This window comes from Oenanthe melanoleuca, chromosome 5 (genome assembly GCF_029582105.1).
Source record: "Oenanthe melanoleuca isolate GR-GAL-2019-014 chromosome 5, OMel1.0, whole genome shotgun sequence".
In the NCBI taxonomy this organism is placed as follows: domain Eukaryota; kingdom Metazoa; phylum Chordata; class Aves; order Passeriformes; family Muscicapidae; genus Oenanthe; species Oenanthe melanoleuca.
Window position 1 is genome coordinate 18,641,368 of NC_079339.1, and position 15,922 is coordinate 18,657,289.

At 39.8% G+C, this 15,922-nt stretch overlaps 1 protein-coding gene across 1 annotated transcript in view; it reads left to right on the top strand.

The window, feature by feature from the left end:
- The first annotated feature begins 9,393 nt into the window (after nucleotides 1-9,393).
- Nucleotides 9,394-15,922, top strand: part of EHF (ETS homologous factor) — a 33,890-nt gene continuing 27,361 nt past the window's right edge. Inside the window, exon 1 of the mRNA XM_056493300.1 lies at nucleotides 9,394-9,523. The gene's annotated coding sequence lies outside the window, so the exon portion shown is untranslated. The remainder of the gene's footprint in view (nucleotides 9,524-15,922) is intronic.

A 15,922-nucleotide genomic window follows, 5' to 3' on the forward strand; every position in this document is an offset into this window, starting at 1 on the left:
TAAGAGGCAGATGAAGCTCCTCAGAGCAAACTGAGAGAACTGAATTACACAGAACTGAATTACACTGGCCCCTTGTCCTGGAAGAAGTGATGTACATGTGCTTTAATCTGGGAGCAACATGCCAGATTTAAGGATAAGAAAGGTGAAATCTTTGCCAAGTGAAAGGCATCTGGAAAATATTAGGAGAATCAGACATGAACAGCCCACCTCAAATACTAATGCAGCAGAACCCCAAGGATAAAGGCTGAACTTCTGTGCCTCTCAAGTTTAATTAGCATGATAAGTGCTAGCACAATAGCCTGGTGCATAGCCCGATATATCCAAGATCTCCCTTTATGGTATCACTAATAAACTCTGCAGAGTTTTCATCTCTAGATATAACCAATGAAACTTGGAATGCCTTATGAGGAATGTATTTATCTTTACAGTGTTACATCATTTCAAAAAGGGCAGTCGCCTTAGCATCATGACTGAGAGACCTGGAGAGGCCAATTGCTGAAAGACTGACAGAACCCAGAGGAATAACCCAGGCCTCTGAACTCCTCTCTTTCCTGCTAAGAAAAAGTCCCTCTCCACAGCACAAGTTTTGTAGTAGGAACCAGCTGATTTCCAATGAGGTCAGTGTTAAATATTTGCTTATTCTATCCCTCATCTTCCTCAGAACGATATTTCCCCTGGTCACGCATGCATCAGACATGCACACTGGCAGATAGTGTGCTTACTCCCCTTCCACCTAAAGGATGTGAAGAAAACTCTTTGGACATACCAAGATATGGCACATGCATCCAGTAAAAGATTTTCTTTTAAATGTTATTAAAGTGAAAGCATAGTAAGGAAAGGGTGCATTGTTTCAATTTCATTATACAAACAAATAAAAGTACTTGCAGTTCCATGGAATTTTAACACAGTTAATCATAAACTTGATATTTGCATCTCACAGGCACTGAACATTGTGTAGTTACTGGAACTGGGATAAACTGGTTTCGAAAGACTTGCCTGCTATAGCTGTGTTCAAGGGTTAACCCTCACTCCCCTGCTCAGATGTTGGCAAAGGAAATCCTCTCATAATCACAAAGATTGGAAGTTCGCCGATGAATTGTTCACATCTCTATCTTGCAGGTAGCTGCTTGCTTTGAGATGCCCTCAAAAGATCTCTTCTGGTATGACTCCTAAGGCTAACTTGAACCATGAAGGGTTGGGTTTTTATTGTCCTTTGTACCTATATAGTTCTTAGACTCCCCTTCATTCATTTCTGTGAAGTTATTCCAACTTCACCTAATGGCAGATATATCCACTGCCTGACTAAATGCTGAAATCTTGGAGTCTTCTTTAATATCCTTTCCCAAATGCATGAATGTACTCTTTTAAATTCACTCAGCTGACATTTATACACCAAGACAGAAATGTGCATAAGAAAGTTTTCAGTTTATCCCCCCCGCAGTCGTTCAGTCATGCAAAGCTCACTCACATGCACGAAAATGCACTCATCCAGAATCCTGCTCTTCAATGTCACAAAGAGTGAGAAACTCACACTGAAGATCTTGGGCACCCATTTATTCATGCTGTTGTGGGAATTTGCTGAGCATATTCCTATTTGAGCAATCCAGGGATGTAGCATAGGTCCCTCATAACTGATCAAATTTGTAATCTCTCAGTCAGTTGCTCTGCACCTCAATTTGTCTGTCTCTGTATTCTCAGTTAGGACATGTGTTGTGCCATCCTGACCTTAAACTGCTTTTGATCTAAATCTGGACATGGGTAATTGTGTCCAGGGTTGTCCTTGACTCCTCATTTTTGTTTCATTTTCCCATGCTGTATGGATGACAAGGGTGACTGCCTTGCAAGTAGCTGATTACAGTGTGAACAGTTCCCATTTTTTCATGTAACTGGCCCTGCCATTCCTTTTCAATCAGATTTTATTGACTCCTAATGTGTTCTTGTAGCATCTTGTTGACCTTATTTTTAAATTTTCTGCTTTCCCAGCACATAACTGAAATTATGCACGCTCCTTGTAGGTCTCTTCTAGAGGTTAGAGACCTACAACCCAATTAGCTAATCTAGAGATTAGCTCAACCCAAATTCTCTTCTCTTAACAGTTTTTAAGTTTGGGAATGTTCAAACCATTTAGATTTTAAATGACTCCATAGGGCTCTTAGGGAATCCAACACTCTTAAATCAGGAAAAGTTTAATTTGGTAATGATGTACTGCATCATAAGAATCAGTACTCTGTGTCTGGGAGTCATGCACCCACTTGCAGATTTCTTAAAATGTTTGATATATTTTGTATCTAGTGAAATACAGTCACTGCTTACAGTGCTTAATCCTACTTTCCTTACAGTTGTACTACAACTGTACTGTCAAGGTATCCACATGACACAAGTCCTTTTCTAAGTCCTATAGCTGTACTCCAGTTCCTATCTTTGTGGTCCTAGCACTAACCTACAATTTCTATATTCACCAAATTTTGGGAGTGAGAGGTGCAATACCCAGGAATGGTTATGTCTCTCCTGATTCCTTGTGTTTAATCATGACCTGGTTTATTAATGTAACAGCAGAAGCATTTGAGGCCTACTAAAAGTTTATCTCGTGATATCTGTGCTCCTTTCTTTTTCAGTCTTTGTGCATTACTTTGTGTTTGCCTTCTTTATGTTCTCATAATTTTGCTTTGTTTCTGGCAGCTTCAAAGTGTTTGCTAAGAGTTTCAAACCACAACAGATAGAAAAGACCCATTAGGTCATTTTGCCCTGCTTGTTGTTTAACACCCTCTATTGCATAGTTATGAAGTTTTCCTCTGAGACATCATTGCACAGTCAGTATTGCCTCATAACAAATTAAATCTTTTGGAGTTTGAAAAGGCAGCTATATAAAAATACTATTAGATACACATTGTCAAAATCTCAGAAATCCAGGGGACTGTGTCAACTCATATAGGCAAAAGATAGTCTTATAAATAGTTTCTTACCAATTGATAGTGTTGACTTCTTACAAATTTTTAACATTTTTCCTTCAAACCAGAAGCAAAACATAACTGATGCTCCCCTGCATTTAATGGCCTCCTCATTGCTACATATTTTTTTATTTGTCACAGGTATTATTTATTAATATTAATCTTTGTCTCCCTGTTTCTCATACCAGTTTTTTCCCAATGGTTTGTGCAACAATGGTGCATTGAGTTGCTTTGACCTACACACTGAGTAGATTAAAACAAATAAATAATCAATTATAAGCCTATTTTATCTCTAGGATTTGCATTTCTTTCGTTCAGTATTTGTATAAGTCATTTGTGTTTGCCCTGACAGTTCATTCTGGCCATTTATTACCCTTATCTTTTCCATGGAAAACTTAATATGTTATTTATATTGTTTTTTTTCTTTCTTCCCTATCCCCATTCTATTTCTCAGTTTAGATGTCTATTTTTTTTCTTATGAATCTCTCTCTCAGAGAATGGACTGTTTTGCAGTGTTCCTTGCAAAGTTTCTTAAGTAACTTTTTTTCCTGCAAGTCTTCAATTAACAGATGCAGACTTGATTTTGCCTTTTCTGCATCTTTAGACTGGCATGATGAGAAAAAACACTGCAATGTTACAAACAAAAAAAAATTAAACTCTTGATCTGTTGTGGCAAGGAGGCCAAAGGGTCAAGATGCCGAGGATCCTCTCCAGGAATAGAAGTGGTGCTTAAATGGTATTTTCTGGCTGGCAGATGGATTTCTAGGAAAGGAATTTGAGGGTGTTTGCTTTTATCCTTTTGTTCATCAGGTTATCCAGTACCCCTTTGGAGGCATATCTGGATTTTCAGGATACATCCTTCTCCTGAGGAGAACATACAGAACCAAGGAACTTTGTTACTAAATGATTTTCAGTTTATCAGATCAACTAACAGAAAGTTGGGGTCTGTTTGCTGACTATTATGTATGTGAAGAACCTGTAGAAATACTAAAATATGTAGCTGTATTGGTTTAAAATTTGAATCTTCACAGAATTGTCTGCAAAGCTCATATTCTGCTGTGACCATTGCCAACATCCTTATCATTACTTTCTTTACTTATCATTTATCTAGACAATGATTGGCAGAACTGTAATGGATTTTTCTTGAGATTGATTACATCTGGAAAAATGCAGACAAAATGCTTAGGCTGTTTTCTAGACTCAGGCCAATATCTGCTAATATTTTTTTTAAAATTTCATTTTTTTCTTCTTTTCTGGGTGAAAAGGAGTCTGATTTACAGAACTGCTAAGTACTAAGATTTGAAATGAGAATGAAAGTAGCTGTGCTTTCAGTACTTTACATAACTATATAATACTAAGTGTTTTAAATATATGGTGTTCAGGCAGCTCAGAATAGATACCTTGAATTAATAAACACCTTTGTCTTGATCTTTTAAGGATTGTCCATTAAAATAGAGACAATAAATTATTACTTTCTTACCCCACTAGGAATTCATAAAGATCAGTAAATGTTTTGTGCTAATACTGTAATGTTAGTGCTAATGCATTAGTACAATGTAATACACTAATCTACATATATTAAATGTTTATTTACATTATAAGTACATGTTTAGCTATAATACCTAAAATACCATGAGGATGAACAGCATAAGAAAACTCATGAGGAAATGAACAGAAGTTTTCAGCACAAGTTTGATTCATGTGCAGCAAATAGAGCTCAGGGCCACTCCCTATATGCATAGTATTGGGTAGCTTCCCTTGGAATGAGTACCCCTCTAGTCTGTGCCCCAAGTACTGCACCTCCCAACCTGTCACAATGTTAATAATGTTCTCTTAGCTCTGCTCCCTCTGTGCAGTTTCTAGGTTTTGAATAAGTGCCATGCAAAGATGGCTTTTCAGCATTGAATAGCCTGTGGGTTAATCCCATGAATGAAGATTTTAGCTCCCCACTACAGACCTCTGCCAGTTGTACTGAGAGGAGCTGCTGGACCAAATGGAGGACTCTTTGGAAAGTTTGCTTTTTCAAGTTGGTGGATGTACAGGAATAGCCTTTTTTTATCTGCTAGGAAAGCCTTGTGAAGCCAGGAAGTGGAGAACCCTTGCTGCAAAAGAAAGCTGAGGGAACAAGGCTCTGCCTTGTGAATCCATCATGTGGATTACTCTTTCAGGGTAGAGCAGTGGATGTTGTCTCCCTGGACTTCAGCAAGGCTTTCAACACTGTCCTTCACAACATCCTTGTAGGCAAACTCAGGAAGTGTGACTGGATTAATGGACAGTGAGGTGTGATGAGAACTGGCCAAGTGTCAGATCCCAGAGCGTCGTGATCAGCAGCACAGGGTCTGATTGGAGCCCTGTCACTGCTGCTGTCCCCCAGGGTTCAGTACTGGGCCCAGCCTTGTTTACTGAATTCATCAGTGACACAGAGGAAGGGGCAGAGGCCTCCTCAGCAAGCTCCCTGCAGACACAAAGCTGGGAGGAATGGCCCACACCCCAGAGGGCTGTGCAGCCCTTCAGAAGGGCCTCAGCAGGCTGGAGAGATGGGCAGAGAGGGACCTTCTGAAATTCAACACAGGCAGGTGCAGGGTCCTGCTCCTGGGGAGGAATAACCCCCTGCTCCAGCACAGGCTGGGGCTGAGCTCCTGGAAAGCAGCTCTGTGGAGAAGGACCTGGGGGTGCTGGTGGCAAACAAGCTGTCCATGACCAGCAGTGGCCAAGGATCCAATGGGATCCTGGGGGGCATTAGGAACAGCATTGCCAGCAGGTCACAGGAGGTGATCCTGCCCCTCTGCTCAGCCCTGGGGAGGCACATCTGGAGTTCTGTGCCCAGTTCTGGGCTCCTCAGGACAAGAGAGACTTGGAGCTCCTGGAGCAGGTCCAGCAGAGGGCTACAGCGATTACTAAGGAACTGGAGCATCTCATTTATCAGGAAAGGCTGAGACAGTCTGCCTGTTCAGCCTCAATATGAGACAAATCAGGGAGACCTTATCAATGTCTGTAAGTGTGAGACAGCAGGGTGTCAGAGGATGGAGCCAGGCCTTTCTCAGTGGTGCCAAGCAAGAGGACAAGAGACAATGGGCAGAAACTGATGCACAGCAGCTCCACCTGAATATGAGGAAGAACCACTTTACTGTGCACGTGAACAAGCCCTGGAACAGATTGCCCAGAGTGTGGACTCTCCCTTACTGGAGATATTCAGGATCTATCCGGACACAATCCTGTGCCATGTGCTCTGGGATGGCCCTGAAGGTTGAACCAGAAGACCCACTGTGACCCCTTCCAAGCCTTCCCTTTTTTGATTATGTGGTCTGTTGATAAGATTTAAACCAGATAACTTTGGTAGGATTTTATTTGGAATGGTAAATAGTACACTCTTGACAGCCTGTTGTAATCAATCTGTGCTTCAAACATAAATGTTCCTGAGCTTTCCCAAGAAAAGCACTAATATTTCTTACTATAAATACAAAGTACAGCACTTTGCTTAGTCTTTTTGAATTTGTCACAACAACATATACTAGTATGGATAACATTTACTCAAAATTTTGTTGCAAAGCAAATGCTCATGATGGAGAATTTCAATTTAGCCAAGGAGCTAAAGGCTAAAATTTAGCAAACTGTGAAGAAAAAATTACAAGGTCTTGCAAGCCTAAGTAATGGGCAACCCTAGTAACAGGTGGCATTTGCCTGTAACATAAAACACAGCTTGGAAATAGTATCTGTCCTATTTCTTCTGGCTTTTCTAGTGATGTTTTTACAGAAAGCATATTATTTTCCATGAAAGTATATGAATCACTTCTGATTTTGTTGCAGCAGAATGAATGCAGGAATCTCATACTCTGTATTCTCAAATTGCTTGGCATGTCTAACCTACATATCAGCTTTATACTCACCTTTTGATATTCCACTGGAATTTAACAAATGAAGCAGAGATTAATATTAATGAAAAAATATAAATTACCATACATTTGTTCTCTGTTTCCATCAGGTGTCAGACATTACAGTAAGAGACGCCAATTTAAGAATCTAGACAGATTTAGGTAATTTCCTTGATGGCTATAATTAAATTAATTCTGGGAATCTGCATGGGCACTTCTGCCATACTGTGATTTTGACCTCCAAGTTCCTAGTTATAAAGCTTTTAATGTTTTCTCTGCCACCTAGAACTGTGTGGGGACCAAATTCATGTTAATTTTGTGGCTGCAGTGCTAAAGAAGGATAAGCAGAGGGAAAGGCCTGACTGTCTCCAAAAGCCACCCGTAATCCTCTCTGTGCTGAACCACATGTAAGTGTCAATAAGCATACTTGGGAGCATGGGGGCAGCATAGTTGGCCAGGTAGGGCAGTAAATTTAGGGAGCCACCACCCTGTGTGGCACCCTGCCTTTGAAAATAGCACAGTAATAAATAATGCATGCTGGTGTGCCGACCAAGCTAGCTTCACCCTGTCCAGACCTGTTGGTACAATGTGCTTTTTTGTCTGTCTGGAAGTATTCTGAATCTTAGCAACCAAAGCTGTCTCTGCCCTTAGGAGCTGAAACAGAAAAGGCCCACAGTCACACAAACAGAAAGTGACATTCCAGTCTCAGCACCACATTGGAAACATTTTTCTTCTGCTTCTGCTGATGTCCTTTCTAGCAATAGGCAAATTCTGCTTTTCCTGTCTATATTGAAATCCAGTGGTCACATCCTCCTGTGGTGCTTCTGCTGCATATAGATGAGATGTATTTCAGTGTAATTCTTTAATCTCTCATGTTTTGCTCAGTGGCACAATGTAAGACTTGGGTTTCTTGCTAAAGGCATCATTTCTGGGAAGAAAAGTGCTCTTTACTGCTTGCTAGTTCTTTGCTTCTTAGCTTTTCCTGCTCTGGACTGATCATTCATGCTGATATTATGCTAGGGCATTATTTTGATGATGAAAGCTATAAACACTCACCTGGTATTCAAATACTTGGACTCAGTGACATGAATGCTTAGAGAAATTTTGTAAGGGCTAGGCCTATCAAACTAGCTGCCTAGCTGTCTGAAGGGACAACAACCTCAACCCTTGGTGTTGTAACTGCAAAACAATGAAGCTCTCCAAGGTGGGTATTTACAGTCTTTCTTCTTCCTCAAGGACAACTTTCTTTGGTAGGTGTGAATCAGTGGAAGCCATGGAACTTGACTTAACCTGGGTGACAAATAATTGAATCTTCCCAAGCAAGACTTGTACACAGGTGCACCTTACCTATGCAAACAGAAGGAACTTAGTTTTTAATTGATGTTAGTGTGGATGATAGGGACAAAGGTGACATTCCTTGAGTCTGAGATCCATTATTTATCTTGAGATCAGGTTCAGCATAAATAAGATTTGTGAAATATTTTCCCTACATTGACAATGAGCCTTGATTAATAATTAATAGTATCTCTGGATGTTGAAGGACAATTCATTCCCTGTGCTTGCTAAATCTAGCACTGAGAACTCTTGTCAGCATCTGTCAGGGGAAGATTTATGATGAGATTTGGGACCAAAAATGAGCAAAGACTAGAAAATTCACTTCACACAGACCACTGAACAGTCACTGAATAATAATATTTAGCATCTCTTGTTTCATGCATACAAATTAATGAAACCTCAGAACCTTCTCACATTTTAGTGCATTTTTAACTGTTTCCATGTTGGTGCCTCTTTTGACTATTGAAATTGTGAGAAACAGATGAGGCTTTCTATTTTCATTTGGGTACTTGGTTTCCTGCTCAGGTTCATGGCTGTAGGCAGGAGAAGTAACTCACACTCAGTCAAGGAAAACTTTGGACTGAGCACATCTACTGATTCTATGCCCTGCTAACCTGCATATAGCTGAACTTTCATACTCAACCTCATATACCCCACACTGATGACTTTTTTCCTCATTTTGTTTCCTACTACTCTCAAGTACCCAGAGAAGCTGAAAGACCAATAAATCCCCCTTTCATGCATTTTTCAGGATTCTCAATATATAAAACAAAGGATTGAGCCCATCACATGGGCTCACCCAGTCCACCTCCCTGCCAGCACAGGGTTATTCCACACCATGCATCTCCTAATGTTATTTCCAGATAATTTTAATTTAGGACATTCCTGCTTTTCACTTATCCCCATCCTAATGATGATCTCCCTATCTACCTGAAATAGCCTCAATTTAAAAAGATAAAATAAAAATGAAGGGATGGTCTTAAAAAAACAACTACAAAGAAATCAATCCCTCATCCATTACCAGGTTTTTCTTTTGTTCTGGAGCCACGCGTGTAACCCGGTTAGACCTGTTCTCTTTGAATGCCGAGGACTGAGCTGGCCTTATGCAAACGCTCTCAACCTCATCTTGGTTGTTGTCGTTGCAGATCCAATCAAATGAACAGGAAGTGACCTAAGGAATTCCCCTATTGGCTGCTTGAGTGTTCAGCAAAATGTTTTAAAATTAGTATCACATCCATTTATCTTCACTCCTGGGAGTCTTTAGTTGACATAACCTAGTACCTGTGCTTACCCAACCTACTGTTCTGTAGACAGTTTTCCCATTGCCTCAGTTCAGGATTTCCACTCCAGAACCTGCAGCTAAATGAGGTAAGGTGTTTGGGGTATTTATTTTTTTTCTTAAATGAACTTCCTTTAAAATAACACCAGTGAAAATAATTTTAAAAAAAGAAAAAAATTGTCTGCTGGACTCCTGGCCACCATACCAAGCCTGTCCCTTCCCACTTTGGAAGAGCAGCTAAGCCCATTTAATCAAAAGGCTTTTTAATACTGCAATAAAGATTTCTACTTTCCTGGTTTGAACTTGTATGTTCTATCAAAGTATTTCTGTTGTGTTTGTGTTTGAGTGGGGCCAGATCCCGAGAATATTTTCTATTATGATGTATCTAATAATATTCCGAGTCCTAAATCTGCTACTTTTGTCAACAGAGTTGTCATCAGTTGTCATCTGTTCAGTAAGACAAGGGGTGAAAAAGTGGACTTTCTCCATGCTATTGAGAGTGTTTGTGTCACAGAACTGGGATACACTCCACAATGACTGTGTTTGACTATGTTTCAGTTCAATTTAGTGATGAGGATGTTGATGGGCATGGTGTTTGTAACAAAAAACCCTAAAGTACATTTATAATTTGGCTTGGTTTCAGTCTCAAGACAATTTCTTGGCAATTGTGGGGTGAAGGAGGTTCTGCTGATCGTAGTTTTGTCTAAGCAAAAACACTGCACAGAACCCAGCTCAGGCACTGGTAGATAAATATAGTGTGAGGCCCACAGTGTCTTTACTTGTTTAATTTGTTTCTGTTCCAAAGGTAATTTTAGTTTAATAGAACCAGAACTGGCCCCTTAAGGTATAGACACAGCTGTTTAAGTAGTTGTAGAAGAGAATGTAAAGTAAAGGTTGCTCCAAATCTGTGTTGATTTTGTAAAATATGTGTAATGGACTTAGTGACAAATGTTTGCATTTCACTCTGTGAGACATTTTAGGCACATACTTCTGTGTATATTGTTATAGAGTTATTCAGTTATATCAGTAATGTGCTTTTTGATTACTTCATCTAAAGGTATATGTTGTGTTTGCTTCTCAAGTACATCCAAGTATCCTTTTCCTATATTTGCCATTTTTTAGAACCAAATAATTAGAATTAAACAAGCTCATAACGACAGAAATGCACCTTGAGGTAGAAGTTTCATTTAATTTTATTTATACTTGTCTCCTTGATGCTGTGTTAAACAGATCTAACATGCACCAGTATTTTCTGCAATTTGTGGAAACTTCAGTGAAATTGAAAGTGTGCCTTTAAGTTTTGCTTTGATAGGAAATTTGCAGGGTGTAGTTTAAGCCAGTAGTCTGACACTATTTTGCACTGTAGAAAATACCAGAGCTGGAAAATATAGCAGTTTTATATTCAAGGCAAAGGCAGAAACTAAAGAAAATAGCTGCAATTAAAAGTAGAAAAACAGCAGGATTAGGGTGTTTCACTTACAAATATCACAATGACAGTTTAATTCCTGTCCCGTACAATTTTCAAAACCAAGTGATTGTTGCAATAACAACATAAGACTTGTCAGAATTTTTCAGAGATGATTAGGTGACTTCAAGTAGAACTTATCTTTTAGAAAACTTCCAATCTTGTAAAAAAAAGTCCAGAAGTCCAGTGATGGGAAATTCCCCAGAATGTTTTTAGATGCCCCAGCACTTAAATATCATTCTTCTAAAAATATTTTATCTCATTTTCAGTCTGACATGGCCATGCTTTAACATTCAGTCACTTGATTTTGTTGTCTTTTGATGGTTATTGAGAAGTTCCCCTGGGTAGGAAATTTCTGTTCCTTGTGTAGTTAGCTAGGGACAAGTCATTTCTTAGCCTCATCTCTGATAATTGTGGTAGTCTGAGCCCCAAAGCCTGTTCCTTTTCATGGAGAAACTTACAGTACGGTGAAGAATCTCAACCTGTTTCACTGTAAGCTTTTCCATCCTTTAATCACTTCAGTGCTCTCCTCTAATTTTTCAACATTAGCTGTGAAATTTGGATGTCAGGATGGATCAGAGTCTGTAGAGAGCCAAACAGAGATATTATGAGTCAATATACTGGGAATTCCAGTTCAGGGGTTTATGAAGTGTGCCTAAGGCTTTCTTAGAGCCGCCATCCTCCAGACACCCTTCTCCCCCTTGAGCACTGGTCCTGAATGCAGAGACGAGGTTATCATTAGTAGAGTCGATGTTCCCTTGCATTTAGCATTTCTATTTTTTTCTACTCCAAGTGTCACCTGTAAAGCCTGTATCAATGGTAAAAACACATATTTTCTGATAATAAAGGCTCTCATATCAGATCAGAATATCACTTTGCTCTCCCCAGCACAAGTTAGGTCACAATTCACAGCAGCCTAGAGAGTGACAACCATATATTTACCCCAGTCGTGGTGAGATCAGGTAGTAGAATGTGGTCTGTTTAACACAGATACTATTACCTTCTTGTCACCTGAGAGAATATGCTGTGGTATGGCCATAGTAATTTCTTATTACTTCAGATATTCTTGGTGTTGTGGGTTTTCAGCAGTGGTGGAAACAGACAATAGAACAGTGAAAAATTAAATCATTTGGCTCCCACTCAACTTCCTTAACTTTTTCTCATTTCCAGTGAATTTTCTTGTTACCGTCTGACCTTGTTCTGTGTGGGTAGTGTAAGGTAGCAATATGCAGTGGAGAAAGATCAAACTAAAAAAAAAAAATCATCCAGAAACACAGATGGAGTGAGATTAGAGAGGAAAAAGAAGGATTTCTGTAGGTGCGTCTGTGTTTGGACAGGAGTGACATGTTAGTCTGTTGCGTGTCCCACAGCAATTTGCACCAAGCTCCCCTGTGAGGATGGAATTCTACACCTGCTGAAGAAGTGGGTATTTATGTACAATTCTCACAGAAAAGGATTAATGATTTTATTGACTCAGCAAACTCAGAGAACTGCCCACGAGCCATGACACCTTTCCAGAATCAGCGCTTAGCTTTCCTTCCTTGTTCACCCCTTCCATGCTTTGTTATAAATACATTTAACTAAGTGACAAAACCAAACCAGGAAAACTTCTCACTAACTGTAATGCAGCCTGGCTCTGTTCTGTGGAATCTACAGTCACATGCTTTCTGTTGCTGTTAACTTGGTCTGATTCAATCCTCACAAAATTGTCTGACCTCTTTCTGCAATACTATGAATACCATCTCTGTGAACTGGGGCAATGACCTACTGTACAGAGAGACAGGTTGGAAAGTGGGTGCTCCAGGACAGACCTGTCTGGCTTAAAAATTCGTTAGTGTGCTAAGATCAAGATACAGATAGAGATGAATGACCCCTTCTCAATCTGAGGGCAATATGCCCACCCTTTGTAGGATTTTATGTGGTCTTACAGGGCTTTCTTTCTCATCAGCCTTCCTACAGTTGTAAAGTAGGTATTCTTGCTGAGATATAGGCATTCCTGCAACAAGCAGCACATAAAAAGAAAACGGCCACAAACTTAGTTGTCATTTGTCATTATTAATGACACACAATATTAGGATGTGGTAGGACGAAATGTAAAGGCTTTGCTGTCCACAAGGAAATGAACAAAAAGACTATATTTGTAGCTGGCATAGTTTGTGATGTTTAATGAAGTAAAGTCTCTGTCCCATCTCACAGCTTCACTACTACAGAATTTCAGCCATAAGCTCATGGAATTTTCTTCCTAATAATAAGCGCTTTGTGAGTTCTGGTGAGGTTCAACACCATCTTCAACAGAGCGCTCTGGCTTCAGCCACTCAGCCAGTGTCCAAGGGCACTTCAAGATCTCTAATCACAAATGGCTGCACCTCTCCCTCACTGTCTCTGCCTCAGCACACTGCAGCTTACATGTATTATGGTCTCTGATGATCCCAGGAATTATTTCAGTAAGTTTTCAAGGAAAGGGTACTTTGTAAACTTGGTAACAGTGAAACTCATGAGTAACGCTGCTGATCGAAAGGCTAAGCAAAGAAGGATTTGTTCCCACAGCTGGTATACAAAAAAAAAAAAAAGGATTAATTTGGTTTTTGAAGAAGTCATCAGGAGTCTTAGTATGAGAGCTCCTTCAAGCTCTATTGGGGTTGCAGTTTGCACCAAATCCCTCACTGAATGCCTAGAATACTTGGGGCATTTGTTGGTCATTGGTCTACAGACGGGTGAGAATGAGTAAACATGGAGTCATGTAGCCAGTGGAGCAATCAACCAGCATTTGGCATTTTGCATGTCTCCTTCTGAGGAAGAGCCCTCAAAGGCTGCCTTTCCAAAAGCTGACATGGCACATGGTTATCATTACCTATTCCTCTGCTGATCTTGTGAAATGTGCTTCACAGGAAAGAGTATGAGAACCGGTAGATGGAACAGCCGTCTGGAGCTGGGTAATCACTGGTTATAGACTGATGAGGTGGGGTAATAAAAGAGAATTCCTTTGTGGTGGTGGAAAGAAAGTAATTTTACCTAAAGGAGCTACAAAAATGTGGAATAAAAGTTCCTGCCTATTATGGAGGAGGGATACAGACATGAACATCTGAGATATTTTCTCAGCTCACAATCAGATGTAGTCAGAATAGTCTCCTGAGCCCCTGTAAGGATTAAGCAACTGTGTAAAAATATATTCTATTCTAAATTAGTAGTGCCATCACAAGAAGAATTGGTTTTGTTTTTTAAAACTCTTCCAGCTTTTCTTTCATTTAGCAGTGAGAAGTTAACTAATTTATGTTGTTATATGGTTAAAGAACCTCTGTAACACTGGCCGAGGCGCTACGGTCAGGAATCAGACTAAGTCCACGATATAGTGATTACCCCCAAACTTTCTTAATGATTTTTACTGCAACATGTAATTATTATTGCACAATAGTTTAAAAGCTTGCATCTTGATGATGCACTTTCAAAGTATGCTTGGCTAAGCAATTGTCTCATAGATTGGAGGGGCTTTATCAGGGAGTCAAATTCTGACACACTCAAGGGTGCTGTTCTCATCTCTTTTACAGTGAGATCTAACAGTACTCACATAAAAGACTCTTAATATTCCCAGGCACCTGCCCTGACAGAGGAAGATGAAAAAGTTTTAGGAGACTGAATTAATAGGTGATTAGATGAGTAAGATATCCTTATAGACATATCAAAATTAGAACGTACAAAATGAAAGAGATACAGTTTTTTCTACATTTAGTGACTTGCAGATATCCTTACCCTCCCTAAGACTTTTAATGGTAAAGCTGTAATACTTTGTAACAACAAGTAGAAACTTCCTTTCCTTCTTTAAAATCTTAAATGATCAAAAATTTTTGGGCGAGAACCAATCCCGTAAATTTCTTTGTCTGATTCCAGCAGTCACAACAAACACCTTGCTCTAAGTTCATGGAATTATAGATTCATTTAGGCTGGAGAAGATCTCTAAGATCATTGAGTCCAACCATTAACTCAGCGCTGCTGAGTCTACCACTAAACCAAGTCCCTAAGTGCCATATCTACATGTATTTTAAATATCTGCAGGCGTGGAGACCCCGCCACTTCCCTGGGCAGCCTGTTCCAATGCTTGCTAACCTTTCCAGTGAAGAAATGTTTCCTAATGTTCAACTGAAACTCCCCTGACGGCTGGAGACCACGTTCTCTCACTTGTCACCTGAGAAAAGTGACTGACACCCAGACTCCTTCACGTAGTTATGCAGAGGGATAAAGTCTCCTCTGAGCCTTTTTTTCTCCAGTCTAAAACACCCCAATTCCCTCAGATTCTCCTCATAAGACTTGCAAATCCCTTATCTCCTTCACAGGCTTTCTTCCCATAACTTTTAAAAGAGGAATTCAAATATTTTTTCCCAATTTCAGCCAATTCTGTTTTTTAATCTGCATAGCTCCTTGATTTAATCCTTTAAAATGCACAGCTATAGGTGTTTGGCATGTCAGTTGTGTCAGTAGGTGTGAGTGACTGGCATTGTCTTGTAGTGAGTGCCAGAAGACAGACTCCCTTCCATTTCCATGCCTGTGGGTTTTGCCTTGTGCTGTGGCGGGGATTATTTTTTCAGGAACATGTGCGTGGCCTGAGAGCTGGGGTGCCCAGGGCTGCCCTTCCTCAAACTGTGGACTATAAGCAGCAGATCAAAGCATCAGCCTTCCCTATGCTATGACACATCTTCAATGTTTAAAAATCTAATGAAATTTAATCATTAAAGATAAAAAGAAAAGAAAACCTCCCCAGTACCTGCAAATAGTTGTTATAAAGATCTCTGATAATGCTCCTTTCTCAGAACATTGTTAAAATAGGTATAATTCCATGGGGAAAAATCTGCTTTTGAGGAAAGTAGTTGTTTGAAAGAGTCTGGAAATATTTTAATTGATTTTGTTGGGGAAATCTCTTCCAATTACATTGATGACTGAGATACATAGCAGTACAGGGGAGCAAAAAGAACTGGAGGAAGCAAAGGGTTTTTTTTTTATTTCTGGCTCCTCCAGCCTCCCTCCCAGAGAG